At 44.3% G+C, this 13,220-nt stretch overlaps 1 protein-coding gene across 2 annotated transcripts in view; it reads right to left on the reverse strand.

Moving 5' to 3' along the window:
* Positions 1–13,220, reverse strand: part of LOC148019812 (WD-40 repeat family protein / notchless protein) — a 69,416-nt gene that overhangs the window by 5,368 nt on the left and 50,828 nt on the right. The window lies entirely within an intron of this gene.

The following is a 13,220-nucleotide window of genomic DNA, read 5'->3' on the forward strand; positions in this document are numbered from 1 at the left end:
CATCCCCCCTTTCCTACACCTTGTCAAAGCGTTTGCCATTCCACACCGCACTGGGAGTACCTCTAGATTGTATCTAGTCTAGATATCATTTTGTACCTACTCAATTTAGTTCAACATAGCATAAACGTTAGCTTCACTGGGACTTTTGAAATCTCCCAGACATTTTGTATGCAACATTTTGGTCTCATAGGCCAACTTGGCCTGTTGTAGACGTTAATATAACTTTCTTTCTTTCTTTTCTTTCTCACTCTTACTCTTTCAACTTTACCCCAACCCTCGGGCCTCTCCCTCTATTTCAACTTTCAAGTTTCAAGACTCAAGACTCAAGCATCTCTCTCTCTCTCTCTCTCTAAATGCCAAGAAGATATATGAAAAGCTGGGAGTTGAGGACCCCACAATAGTGGAGAACGCATGTCGCATAGGGAAAGACCTCACCAAAAGCCGACCTCTCGTCCTCAAATTCGCCAACTTGGAATCCCGACGAGTCTTCCTCTCTAAAAGAACAGCGCTAAAAGGGGAAAAGGTCTATTTGGAGGATGACCTCACACCCGCACACGTGGCACACCATAAGGAATGCATGCCACAAATCTTGGATGCACGCAAAGCGGGGAAATGGGCAATATACCGAGACGGCCGTGTCATCATCACAGATAAACACCAATGACGGGGCGCGGCCTATGAGACCCACCTAAGGTTTGCAGTATGGAACTGCAACGGAGCTATGAAGACAGACGCAAGACTATTCCAAGAGACCTTCACCGACAAGGATATCATCCTATACACAAAAACCCACCAGAGCCCAGGCACACACCTATCTGAAGCGAGGGGATACAAATGGGAGATGGCATGCCGCCCTAGAGCTCGAACAAACGGAGGGACCCGAGGGTCCGGAAGAGCGCAGTGTTGTACAGGGAGGAGTTACAGCCCATGGTACAAGTCATGCGGAAAGATGAGGAGGCCCGGCTCATGTAGATCCGGATACACACAGATCGCCCTTGAGACATCTACATGGCGGTGCGCTACTTCCCCCCAGCACACTCCCCATATGCACCACAGAAGGGGGAGTCACCATACCTACCACTGTACGAGGACATCATGAACTACTCCAACTTGGGGGATATCATGTTGATTAGAGACTTCAATGCCCGCACAACACAGAGAGATACTCCCTTCTTCGAGAGCGAAGACCGCATATACAAAGAGATAGCACCAGAGGAGATAGAGCTCAACCGTACATCACAAGATACAGCTGAATGCACCGAGTATGGCGACCACCTACTGCCGCTAGGGGGCGCGTACGGATTAGCCATTCTCAATGGGCTGGACAGATGGCCGGGATCGGATGCCCTCACATGCTTTCCACATAAGCATGCGGCTAATTGCAACAAACGAGGGGCACCAAGAGCACCTACACAGAAACTGGGAGCAAGCACAGTGGATTACATACTCGGACCCCTATCACTTATCCCTGACATCCAATCCTTCAGAATATCACCCCGCCCGCTTGCAGTGGCCGCCAACCATGCCTACCTATAGTTTGGCATCACCTATAGATATGACCCAACCCCCTCAGCAAGCATCCTCCCAAGATTCCCCAGGTACCACTTCACCAAGTTAACTGCGAGCGCTTATTCCAACCACCTCTATTGGAGCCTGCAGGAAATGAACCCCTACTCACCCTTGGAGGAGATCACAACACAACTGGCGGGAAAACTCCACACCTTGGCGACCAAGTACTTCCCCCCACACATCCCCCCGTCCCTCCCCTCCGGACAAGAATGTCCCACAGAATAGCTAGTACGACGCAGAGTGCAGGGAAACCCAGCTTCGTCTTCAACAGGACGAAGCACGGGGAGTACACACGCACAAACAAGCACGCCTGATCTTCCATCACCTCGTACGAAGGAAGAAACAGGCCTACCTATCCAAAGTAGAACGCGAATTCTACCAGCTATTCTTGGGACAGGTTAACAAGGAGGCATGAAAGGCATTCCAAGAGCCCCGTGCTCAGACACCCATTATCTCCCCGGACACATGGCATGCATATGCAACCTCACTGTACCGAATACCCCAGTAGCCCCTTTTGCCTCGTCGACCACCAGGGAGCAGACCCGAGTCATCTACATCCTTTAGCACGGAGCAAGTTCGGGACACCGTTGATAGACTACAGAATGGCCGAGCCCAGGACCATGAAGGCTTAGTAGCAGAGCACCTGACCTATGCCTGGGATGTACTTACACCCCTTCTAGCCCACATGTTCAATAGAACCTTATGTGAGGGCTTCCTTGCCAGCTGGTCAGCCAACACCATAATACCTACCCTGAAGGCTGGAGATCCCATGGCCCCCACGAACTACTGAACAATCATGGTTGGCCATGTACTAGCCAAGCTCTATGGATCCATCTTGGACCATGAGTTGAGCAAGTGGGTGGAGCAACACCAGCATTGGGCGACTGGACAAGCAGGGTTCAGGAGGGGGTTACTCCACTCTTGACCATATCCTCACACTTAGAGCCATTATAGAGGAGGGTAGTGCACACCTTCGACACGGTACCACGAGCCAGGCTCATGTAGAGACTACAAGAATTGGAGGTCCTGCCAGAAATGCATTGGGGGATACTGTCACTACATGAATTGGTCACGGGCCGAGTCTGAATACCAGGGGAGCTCTCAAAGGAGATAACAAGCACCATTGGAGTTAAATAGGGATGCCCACTCTCACCTACTTTATTTGGTCTCTACATTGATGAGATATCAAAGTACAAGGATAGATTGGGAGGGATCTAGCCTAGGAGGGATACTGATACCCATCTTACCATATGCGGATGACACAGTTCTCATCTCCAGCACGCCTGAAGAGCTACAGCGCCAATTGGAGGCACTACGGGCCTTTTACTAGGATAAAGACCTCACCATGAACCTGGGGAAGACCAAGGTCATGGTGTTCAACACTTCAACCCAATGGATTCGACGGTCAGTACCCCCTTCATATACGGCAGGGGAACCATGCAAGTGGGCTAAAGATACGTCTATCTCGGGATTACATTTTTAGGACCGAGATTCACTTTGAGAAAGGCAATAGAAGATAGATTGACACGAGACTATGCAGCCCTCGGATCCATGGAGAACCAATGCGCCCACATACAATTCCAATAGCCCCATACAAAGCTCTGACTATTTGACACTCTAGTCACACCAGCACTCTTTTACGGCGCTCCCATATGGGGATCTAGTCTCTACCACACGAGAAGGACCACACAGGACCAACCACTGCCTCAGGAGGAGGCCACCTATGAGGGATGGGAGCAGATGGAGAGACCCCTGGTACTTATGATCTCACAGATGATCCTGAGCAAAGCCCTCTGTGCCACACGAGATCATTAGAGCAAAGATGGGGGAACCGCCCATCGTAGCTGAGGCCCTCTTCCAAATAGTGGCCTTCTTGCACTAACTATGAGACTTACCCCGGCATTGGTACCCCAGACTCGCGTTGGAGTTGTCCAAACAGCTAGTACTACAAGGGGACATTGAATGCTGGTATGCCCAATAGAGACCTAGCTACGGCCACATGGCCTACACATGGACCACCTCCCCCCACTACAATACAGTCTAGATTGCCCCCACCTGGAGCTCAACTGGGAGGAGGCAAACAGTATCATCAAAATGGACATCATTCAGCTACACACGGCCAAGACATGGATGACTCCTACAAAAGCCCTAGGGACAAAGAAGGCTTTCTACCAAGAGCACTTCCTGGACATATCTCTGGATGGCTTCATTACCCGCCCAAGCTACATCGACACACCATAGCAGCCAGAAACGTTTAGAAACGAAACGTCAGAAACGTGTTTCGTAAGTTTCTTTCATGAGGGGGTAAAATAAGAAACGTGGGTATAGGGATTTTTAATAGTTTTGACTGGGGAAAGAGGTTCTAAACCTCTATGGAACTCTCTCTTAAACAAAAAATGGCTAATTGAGCTTGAGTGATAATAGAGTCAATTGAGAATAATACATTATACGTTACATATCCATGATCCATTATTGACTTGTCACTTATGTCAAAGTTAGTCTTTGAACAAGCTATACTATGATTTAGAAATCAAACATTATGATTCATACATATCATACAAAGAAAATTGAAATTAACATGTACATAGCCTATCTATAATATGGACTTAGTCAAGTTACAATATCGTGATTCTCATTTCAAAACAAACTGACAAAATGTCAAAATCGATAATGAATCGTAATATATCATAAATAACTCATAAATGAGTCTAAAGTCGTATAATATTCAAATCTCAAAACAAGAATAGATACTAGATTGACAAAGTCCAATAACTAAACAAAATCACAAAAAAATCAATCTCTTGTTTAAAATCTTGAGCCCTCACAAGTCATTACACATCATCATCATCATGCTTAACATTGCCCAATAGTTTTTATCAAAAAAATCATGTTTTGGATTCCAACTCACCAAAAAAAAAAAACACCTGCGTTTTTTACTCTTAGAAACGTTTCGTAAGTTTCAAATTCAAAGAAATGTGTTTCTTAGCTGCTATGCAACACACACTTGTCCCATGGAGTCAGAAGCGCCATCAGATAGATCCATACATCTTCACACCAGCTACGAGTGGAGTCAGGTAGATACGGGGCCCATCCCCTCCCCCTAGAAGATCGGATCTGCCAAATCTGCCAGCTCGAGCCGAAGACAGAAGAACACTATATCTGTAGGTGCCCAGCATACTAGGACGCTTCCACTGCCTATTTAGAGAAGGATTCGGACCACTCTCTAGAGTGATGGATTTCAAGGACCAGAGATGCCTTGGGCTCTTCCTGCTCGAAATACGCGCCATAAAGACCACCTCCTTCGGGCCTCGGAGCAGAGACAGGGAGCCGCCCAACACCTGCTCACAGAATTCTACCAAGAGCCAACTACCATCCCCACCCTTGAGCCCCCACCAGCCCCACTGACCTCCTAGCCGTGGGGGACCACCCTAGCCATAGCCACAGCAAGAAGCAAAGCTTGGCGCCCACAGCCAACCGGCCCCCACCCCCACAAGAGACACATGCTGAGGATACAAGGGATACTACGCCGCCACCAGAGTGCCCTGCCAATTCAGCCTCTCGATGTTAGATAGACCCATGCGGGACATTTTAGAATGACCAAGCTCGATGAGCCATTCCACACCATACTTGAAACACATATAAATTGTACCCTGCCTATATATCATTTTATACCTACTCAATTAGTTTATCATAGCATTAGATGGTAGCTTTGCTAGGACCTGGAAAGTTTCCCAGACATTTTGTATGTAACGTTTTCGTCTCGTAGGCCAATTTGGCCTTTCGTAGACGTTTTCTTCTCTCTCTCTCTCTCTCTCTCTCTCTCTCTCTCTCTCTCTCTCTCTCTCTCTCTTCATCTGTCATCGACACCATGACTCGTGAAAAGTAAGAGGCCTTCAATTTGCATGTGACCCATGTACAAAGGAACACAAAGAAATCCAACTCCCACCATTCGACATGCAAGTATTGGAGGAAGCGCTATACAAATGGTGCAACTGGGCTTCTCCAACATCTTTCCAAGATGGGGAGACAAGTTGCTCCATATTGCAAGGAGATCCCTCAAAACATCGCGGACGAGATTCTCGCCAAGATGAGAGGGGGATCCACAAGAGGAGGAAATGGCTTATCAGCGCCAACTCCTATGCCTACTAACGAGGAAGTATCGAATGTGGGTGTATCTTCAACCAATGCAAGAGAGGCCTCTACCATTGGTGGTGGGAACTCCACATCCGCATTTGGCTCCAGTAAAAGACAGAGTGGAGACTCATGCGGCACTAGAGAGACAATCCACTCTCTCAAGCTCCCGGTCATGTACGTGGATCAGTTGCCTTTCTTAGAGAAAGGCGACGACTTGCGGACATTGAAATCGCACGCACGGTGATTGAGTGCAATCTTGCATTCAATGTCATAAAGTAAGAGCAATGGAAGAAGATGGTAAAAGCTATTGCCAATGTGGGTCCATGTGAAAGATGGACTAGTGTCACATACAACAACATGAGGACGAAAAAGATTGATGAAGAGGAGGAGAGGATTGATAGAGCCCTTGATCCTATTCAGGACGCATGGATAAAATATGGTTGCTCCATTCTCACCAACATATGGAGTGATTGTAAGAAATGGGGCATCATCAACATACTCGTCTCATGTCCACTCAACACTTACTTTTTGTGGGCCATAGATACCAACAAAAGGGGAAGGAAAACGACAAGCCCATTTATCTATTGTCACATTCGATAAGCTATCATTGAAGTATACATTGCCTTTCAAATTTATTTCACTTTCTTTCATTATGATAATTGATTTATGCATAACTATCTATCTCCCTATTCTAATTTCACTCTAACATCTCTCAATTCTCTCTTTCCGCCCGGGCCCCAACCCCCATCTCTCTTCATTCTTGAATCTTGAAAGTTGAAACTTGAAAGGCTCAACTCTCTCTTTCTCTCCCTAACCTCTAAGTATTGTTAGTATACTTGTAATTTGTAAATTGTGGTTGTAGGTGGGCCCCTCGAATGTGGTACAAGTTGTTACCAACAATGCATCGAATTGTTAGTGCATGGGCCGTTTGCTTGAGGCTGAGTTTCCCACGATTGTGTGGACTCCATGTGCTAGTCATTGTTTGGAGTTGCTCATGGAAAACATTGGGAAGCTCAAGTGGGTGAAGAGGGTGGTCCTCAAAGCTACATCAGTTGTTACCTTTTTCACAATAAAGGTAAAGGTGCTTGCGATGTATCGTAAGCGTAGCACACTGGAGTTGAAGAAGCCTTCTTCAACTCGCTTTGCTTACATGTGGTTATTTACTAGAGAGCCTTTATGAGATGCGGTCCGCCTTGCAGACAGTGGTGTTCACTCTATGGAATGAGTGGCATGAGCATGAGACACAAGAGGCCAAAGCCATACAGCGCTTGTGCCTTAATGAGCAATTTTGGCAATAAGTTCGAGCTGTTGTCATTGTTGTGACTCCCTTTTATAAGGTATTGCGTATGAGTGATTACGAGGGGTCCACCATGAGCCTACTCGTTCACTTCTTTAGAGCAACATTGGTGGAGGCATGTGCTTGTAGCGGCATTGGTGGCACGCGCTTGTACAGTGATCACAGAGACACAACGTGCACATGTTTTAGCAGAGAGGAGATGGACATGGATACATAAGCCCATCCATGATTTTGCCACATTGGCACATCTGTGGATGATAGAGAGTTCCGTTCGAACCAACTTGCTTATTCGACTCATGTGGTCCTTGTGGATGACCACAATGCAATGCTAGAGAAGCTAAAATGGTATGCAAATCAAAGAGGGCATGTAGCTTTTGCTTCTCCCACTTGTTAGAGAAGAGAGTCACATGTGAAGCCTTTACTTTGGTGGCAAAACTTTGAATGTGCATTGGAGACCCTTCAGCCCTTAGCCATGAGGGTCCTTGCCCAAGATTGCTCTTCAGGTGCATGTGAGAGAAGCTGGAGTGTCTATTCTGTCATTCACACAAAGATTCACAATTGGCTTAGCACACGACCAGGGTTGTCATGTCCGACGGAGTCTGATTAGAACTGTCTGATACTAGTACGATACTAATCAAACTAATAAATCTTGGATCTACGTTCGATGAAAAAAATTGTACATATAAATTTAATACCTAAACTGAATGTTGGAACTCAAAGTAATACACTTTAAACATTTAGAGACTTTATACTAGAAGTTTACATATTAAGAGCTTGAGGATAGAGAGAATGGCTGATGGAGAGCTTGAAAGTGGAGGGCGGGTGGAGATATGGTAAAGGAGAGCTTGAGGAAGGGGTTAGAGAGCTTGAGGAGAGAGAGTTTGAGAATAGAGAGCTTAAAAGTTGAGCTTGAAATTTGAATTTGAAATTAGAGAGTGAAAGAAAGGGAGAGAGTATAAGCCTAAACAACACCTACAATTTACACCAAAAGTGACCCCAAATGATCACAAACAGGCACTTGAAACAGTCGGACAGTTTCCATCGGACGTGATCAGATATGTCATACTGGACAGGACGGATTGGATGAGTTGACCCGTTCGTCGGACGTGGACAACTAGGCACACGAAAATTAGAGCGGCTCGCCTATTGCCGCACTAACTTACACATGATGAGGGTTGTGATGAGTATAGGTAGTCCAAAGCAAGTAAAGTTTAAACACTTAAACATAAAATTTAAAATTTGTCGTTTTAAACTTTGAACTTTGAAGTTTATACTTCACAAATTTATACTTTAGCATTTATAATCTTACGTGCATTGTGTAGGTGAATGTTGATACATTCAAGCTGACGGGCAATACTCTTCTGAGTGTACATCAGGAGGTAAATAAAGAGGAGGAGGAGATTTTTGCAAAGCTCTATAGAGAGCTTATAGTAGTAGATACTTGTGACACTCGTAGTCAGCGTACTCGTGGGCGAGGGGTTTGAGTAGGTGGTAGCAGGGGCATGGTCATTCGACGACTTCCAATATTGAGAAGGGGTGGTTCGAATGGCTTACACACATGTAAGACGAGGCTCTAGTAGCTCACATCCTGTGTCTCATGATGAGATCCCCCCTCCCCCCCCTTGCCTACACAGCCACCACCTAGGGAGCCATCGTTTGATGATGGTGGTAACCTCATCACTGAGGATGAGTATGGATGTGTCTCATCATCCGATGCCAAGGAGTCATCTTCAGACTCTCTTGATGAGCACTTAGATGGTTCTGATGATGATGATGCCTCATCATAGATACATAGGTCTCTCTCTTTTTTTGTATCTACTATCATTGTATCCACATGCATGATGCCACTATGATATACTAGATTATAGTTGTATTGCATGTTTTGCGCAACCCATGCAGCAACGATGGTCACCCTCATGTATTCATCTTATTTTATAATGAAATGGTTATTTCCACTTTAAACATATATTCTATCATTTTATGATTTATGATTTTTTTAAATCATGTTTTTTTTTTCATACTAATATTGTACCATACCTTATAAAACCATAAGGTACCATTTAGTACCGTATTTTATCATACCGTACCGTATCATATATTTCGTACCTAACAATTATGACAAGAACCATAACTCCAAGCAACTTAAACTGGTACATACTATCGTCTCCCTTCAACCCACTATATAGTTGGCTATGTTTGTCTCTACTATATGCCTAAAGGATGAAGATTCATTTGTTAAATGGTATGCTATAAAATGTATAATCACAAACAAAGTAAGGCAATGTTGACAATAAAAGCCAGTACAAGTCCCCCTTCTTTGCCCCTCGACCCACTAAGTGGTTGCTAACTTTACCTTATGCGTTCTCCCCCACTAACTCTCCAATTGTCTTTTACACTATTCCCTTAAAACTAGTAACTCGTAACACACTTCTTGAAGAAGTCAAGGGCACTTCTTGCAATTGAGCTACACCTACATTAAAGGTTTACTAAAATCATTGACAATCATTTCTGACTCTAGAAACTTGAACAACATCAATCATAGTTGTTGCACACAGCTCCTCTCTCATGAAGATCCGTGCCCTTCTCATCCTATCCACCTTCAATCTCCCTCTCATTATTGTTCATCTAATTGCCTCCTTTCCCTTCCTACTTCCCTAACCTTTCCCTGGAGTCTAGTGTTTTCTACACTGCCTCTTCCTTACCTTGCCCTCCTTCCCACCGACCTTCCCTTCTGCCACTCTCTCTAGGCCCCCTCTAGGCTCCTACTCAGCCCAGCTCCTCTTCAATCCAGCTCCTACCCACCTCCCTCCTCCTCTACCACCACCACATCAACCATGGTGCAGCCATGGTGCTGGCCTACTTTTTAATAGCTTAGCATCCCCTCTACAGCCCAAATAGGAGCCCCAAAGGAATGACAACAAGACTCTTCTCCCTTGAAAAAAATAGAGTGAGTTAAATTATGTTACACTTATTGTCTTCCTCTTTAGTTTGGATGCGAGCACTCCCTTATCTCATGAGCACTTTTTACCTTCTAGCTGGAGGAGTTTTTCCCATGTGAACACCCATTAGTGGGTGTGGTACTTAGTATCTTAGAGATTTTACTTTCATTCATTCTCACATAATGGATGTGATCTTCTAGCACTCTACTCTCTCTTGTTGTTCATTGTGAGAGTGTGCATGTATTGCTGAACCCTAACCTAACAGTGGTATTAGAGCTGTACCTCTTCTCAGCCACCACCTTGCTCACACCCCGCCACAACTACCGTTGACCCTCAGTTTAGGTGCTCTCCTTCTTCTCAGTCTATATGCCATGTTCAGTTCACCCCTTCAATCCACTAAGTCTCCTACCTCTGCCCCAAACCACTGCATTTCTGCTCGCCCTGGTCATCGCCTAGCAGCAGCAGCTGAACTCTACTGTGTCTCGGCCAGTGTGGGTCACGTTGTACCTACACACGCACTATAACATCTGCACACCTGTCCCAACGAAAGGCCAGCGTACTCTATGCCTTGCCTATCTCCTGATTCATGTCTCCCGCCTATTGCTTGATTCATGCTTGTTGCCTAGAATCACACACACAGCCAGCAGCGTGCACCATGTCACGCAAGCTCAGATTCATCAATGTTTGCTTCTCCTCAACATTATTCTACATTAAAATAATCAGCCTCAAGCCTTAATCAGCATTAATCCCTTGAAATTGCTCCTATTCGTGCATAGTGCCCATGTGGAGCATAAAATTTGGTGATTTTGTGGCAAATCCAAATTTCCACCAAATTTCTTCTAGAATTTTGGTACCTTTGCCTAAAAACCCCAAATCTCACCAAAACTTTGGGGATTTTGCACTTAGTGCTCAAAAATTGCTCAAACTTTGGGGCTTTTCCCAATTGAGCTCCAATTTCACCAAATTCCTCCGATTAAATTTCGAACTTTTGCGAAATTTTCCCAAACTTGCTAACATTGAGGCCAATTATACCCTCTACATCGACATTTGCACACATTGGAGACCTTTTGGCTGAAATTTCTTTATTGATGCTATGGAAAACAATATCATGGTTGCGAATAACCTTCCGAGCCTACGAATCCCTTAGGCAATAGCCCATCTCACTTGCATCCGCATAACCAAGAAAGATGCATTTCATTGACTAAGGACCCAACTTACTACGCTTGTCCTTGGGAACATGGTAGAAAGCCTCCTAGCCAAAGACACGCAAATGAGCATATGATGGAGGTTTTCCAAACCATACCTCCTCAGCAACCTAATAGTTAAAAGCAATGCTTGGGGATCGATTAATCAAATGTATGTGAGTAGTAGCTACCTCAGCCCAAAAGTGCTACGGTAGTATTACTTGGCTAAGCGTACTACTAACTCTCTCTTGAATTGTCCTATTCATGCGCTCAACCATACCATTCTAGGGTAGGGTGTACGGGGTGGTCAAATGACGCTTAATTCCCCTCTTGTGAGAAAATTGCTCAAAGGCTTTAGATATATATTCACCACCATTGTCAGATCGCAGGCATTTCAATCTATCCTAAATCGGTTCTCAACAAAAGCAAGCCAATGCTAAAATGTAGCCAATACTTTCCATTTCTACTTTATGGGGTATGCCAAGACCTTATGTGAATAATCATCAATGAAAGTAATGAAATACTTTGCACCATCTAACAACTAACAAGGTATAGATCCATAAACATCAAAATGAACAAGAGGCCTCTAGAAGCTCATTCATATACGTAATACTAAACTTCTTATGCGAACTACGTGTCTACTGTCATAAAGACAATGATCATAAGAATCAGACCATTGATAATCAAGGAGCAAAAGATACTCCAAATAGGTAAGCATTTTTATTCCCTTTCATGACATATGCCCAAGAATATGATACCATAATGATACATGTGGTATTGCAATCACTGCCAAAACATGATCGATAGACCTAGATACAAGTTAAGGGATAAAGAGTGCCAAACTTGGCATTGCATACCAAGATAAGATTCCCCGATCAATCTTCCATGAGGAATCACCAAAAGATACAAAGTAACCTGCATCATCCAATAGTCCAATAGAGAATAAGCTTTTGATCAAAGCCGAAATATGTCGTACATCATGCAAAGTAAAGATGCCGCCTGAAGCAAACAGCAGCTATACATCTCCAATACCAACAATATCCAATGCCTAGTCATTACTCAATATGACGGATCCGTCCATGTTGTGTAGGAGTGAAACCACTCTTGATAAGGAATAACATAAAATGAAGCCCCTAAATTAATCAACCAGTACTGAGCATAGGTAGATGAGGCATCATTCAACTATGAAACATCAAGAGAGGAAGCTACAAGTATATAATCATCATCTCTCCCATGGTGGTTATTATTGCTCTTAGCATTACTACCTCTAACTATCAAAGCATGAGATTTGCTGAAAGCATCAACATTATTTGTGTTAACTTCTTCATTCGATAATGCATCCTCTACATCCTACAATTTAAGTCCATCTACAAGCATGTTTGCACACATAGCAATACGGAATGTGTCCCATGATTTAAGCAATGTAACTAGCAAGAACAATGGTGAAAGTTACTACTTAAAGTCAATCCCCCGTGAAGACAAATGGTTAAAAATGGAATAAAACTCATTTAAGTGGGTGGACATGGAAGTCCCCTCCTTCATATAAAGGTCCATAAGCGGCTTCAACTTGAGAGTTAAAGCGGCGGAAGTAGATAGAGAGAGAGAACAGAGAGCAGGCGCATTAATCGAGGTGCTCAATGATCCAGAACTGAACAATGTTGAACAGTGAGATAGAGAGAGAGTGAGTCGACGGATAGGTATGTACCAGTATGCTACACACAAAGAATAAAAGAATGTATTTATACTTAGGGTACGGTACGCTTACACCCGCTAGGGTGAATTCATGTATGTGAAGTAATATATATACGGGAGAGCGTAAAGGGCCTTTACACCCAACAACCTTCCACTTAAAGGTCCGAAGCAAACCTTTAACCAACTCCCATAAGTCTAATACAATGCTCATATTGAGATTTTGCAAGACTTTTAGTGAGAACATCTGCAAGGTTATCCTATGATTTGATCTTAGTCAGGGTGACTAGACCATCATCTAGAACCTGTCTAATAAAATGATACCGAACATCAATATATTTGGTGTGTGCATGAAACATGGTATTCTTAGCCAAGCATATAGCGCTCTGGCTATCACATCTAAGTACA

The sequence above is a fragment of the Lygodium microphyllum genome, chromosome 19 (genome assembly GCF_053477565.2).
Source record: "Lygodium microphyllum isolate KBCC chromosome 19, Lygodium_microphyllum_v1.1.10, whole genome shotgun sequence".
Lineage (NCBI taxonomy): Eukaryota > Viridiplantae > Streptophyta > Polypodiopsida > Schizaeales > Lygodiaceae > Lygodium > Lygodium microphyllum.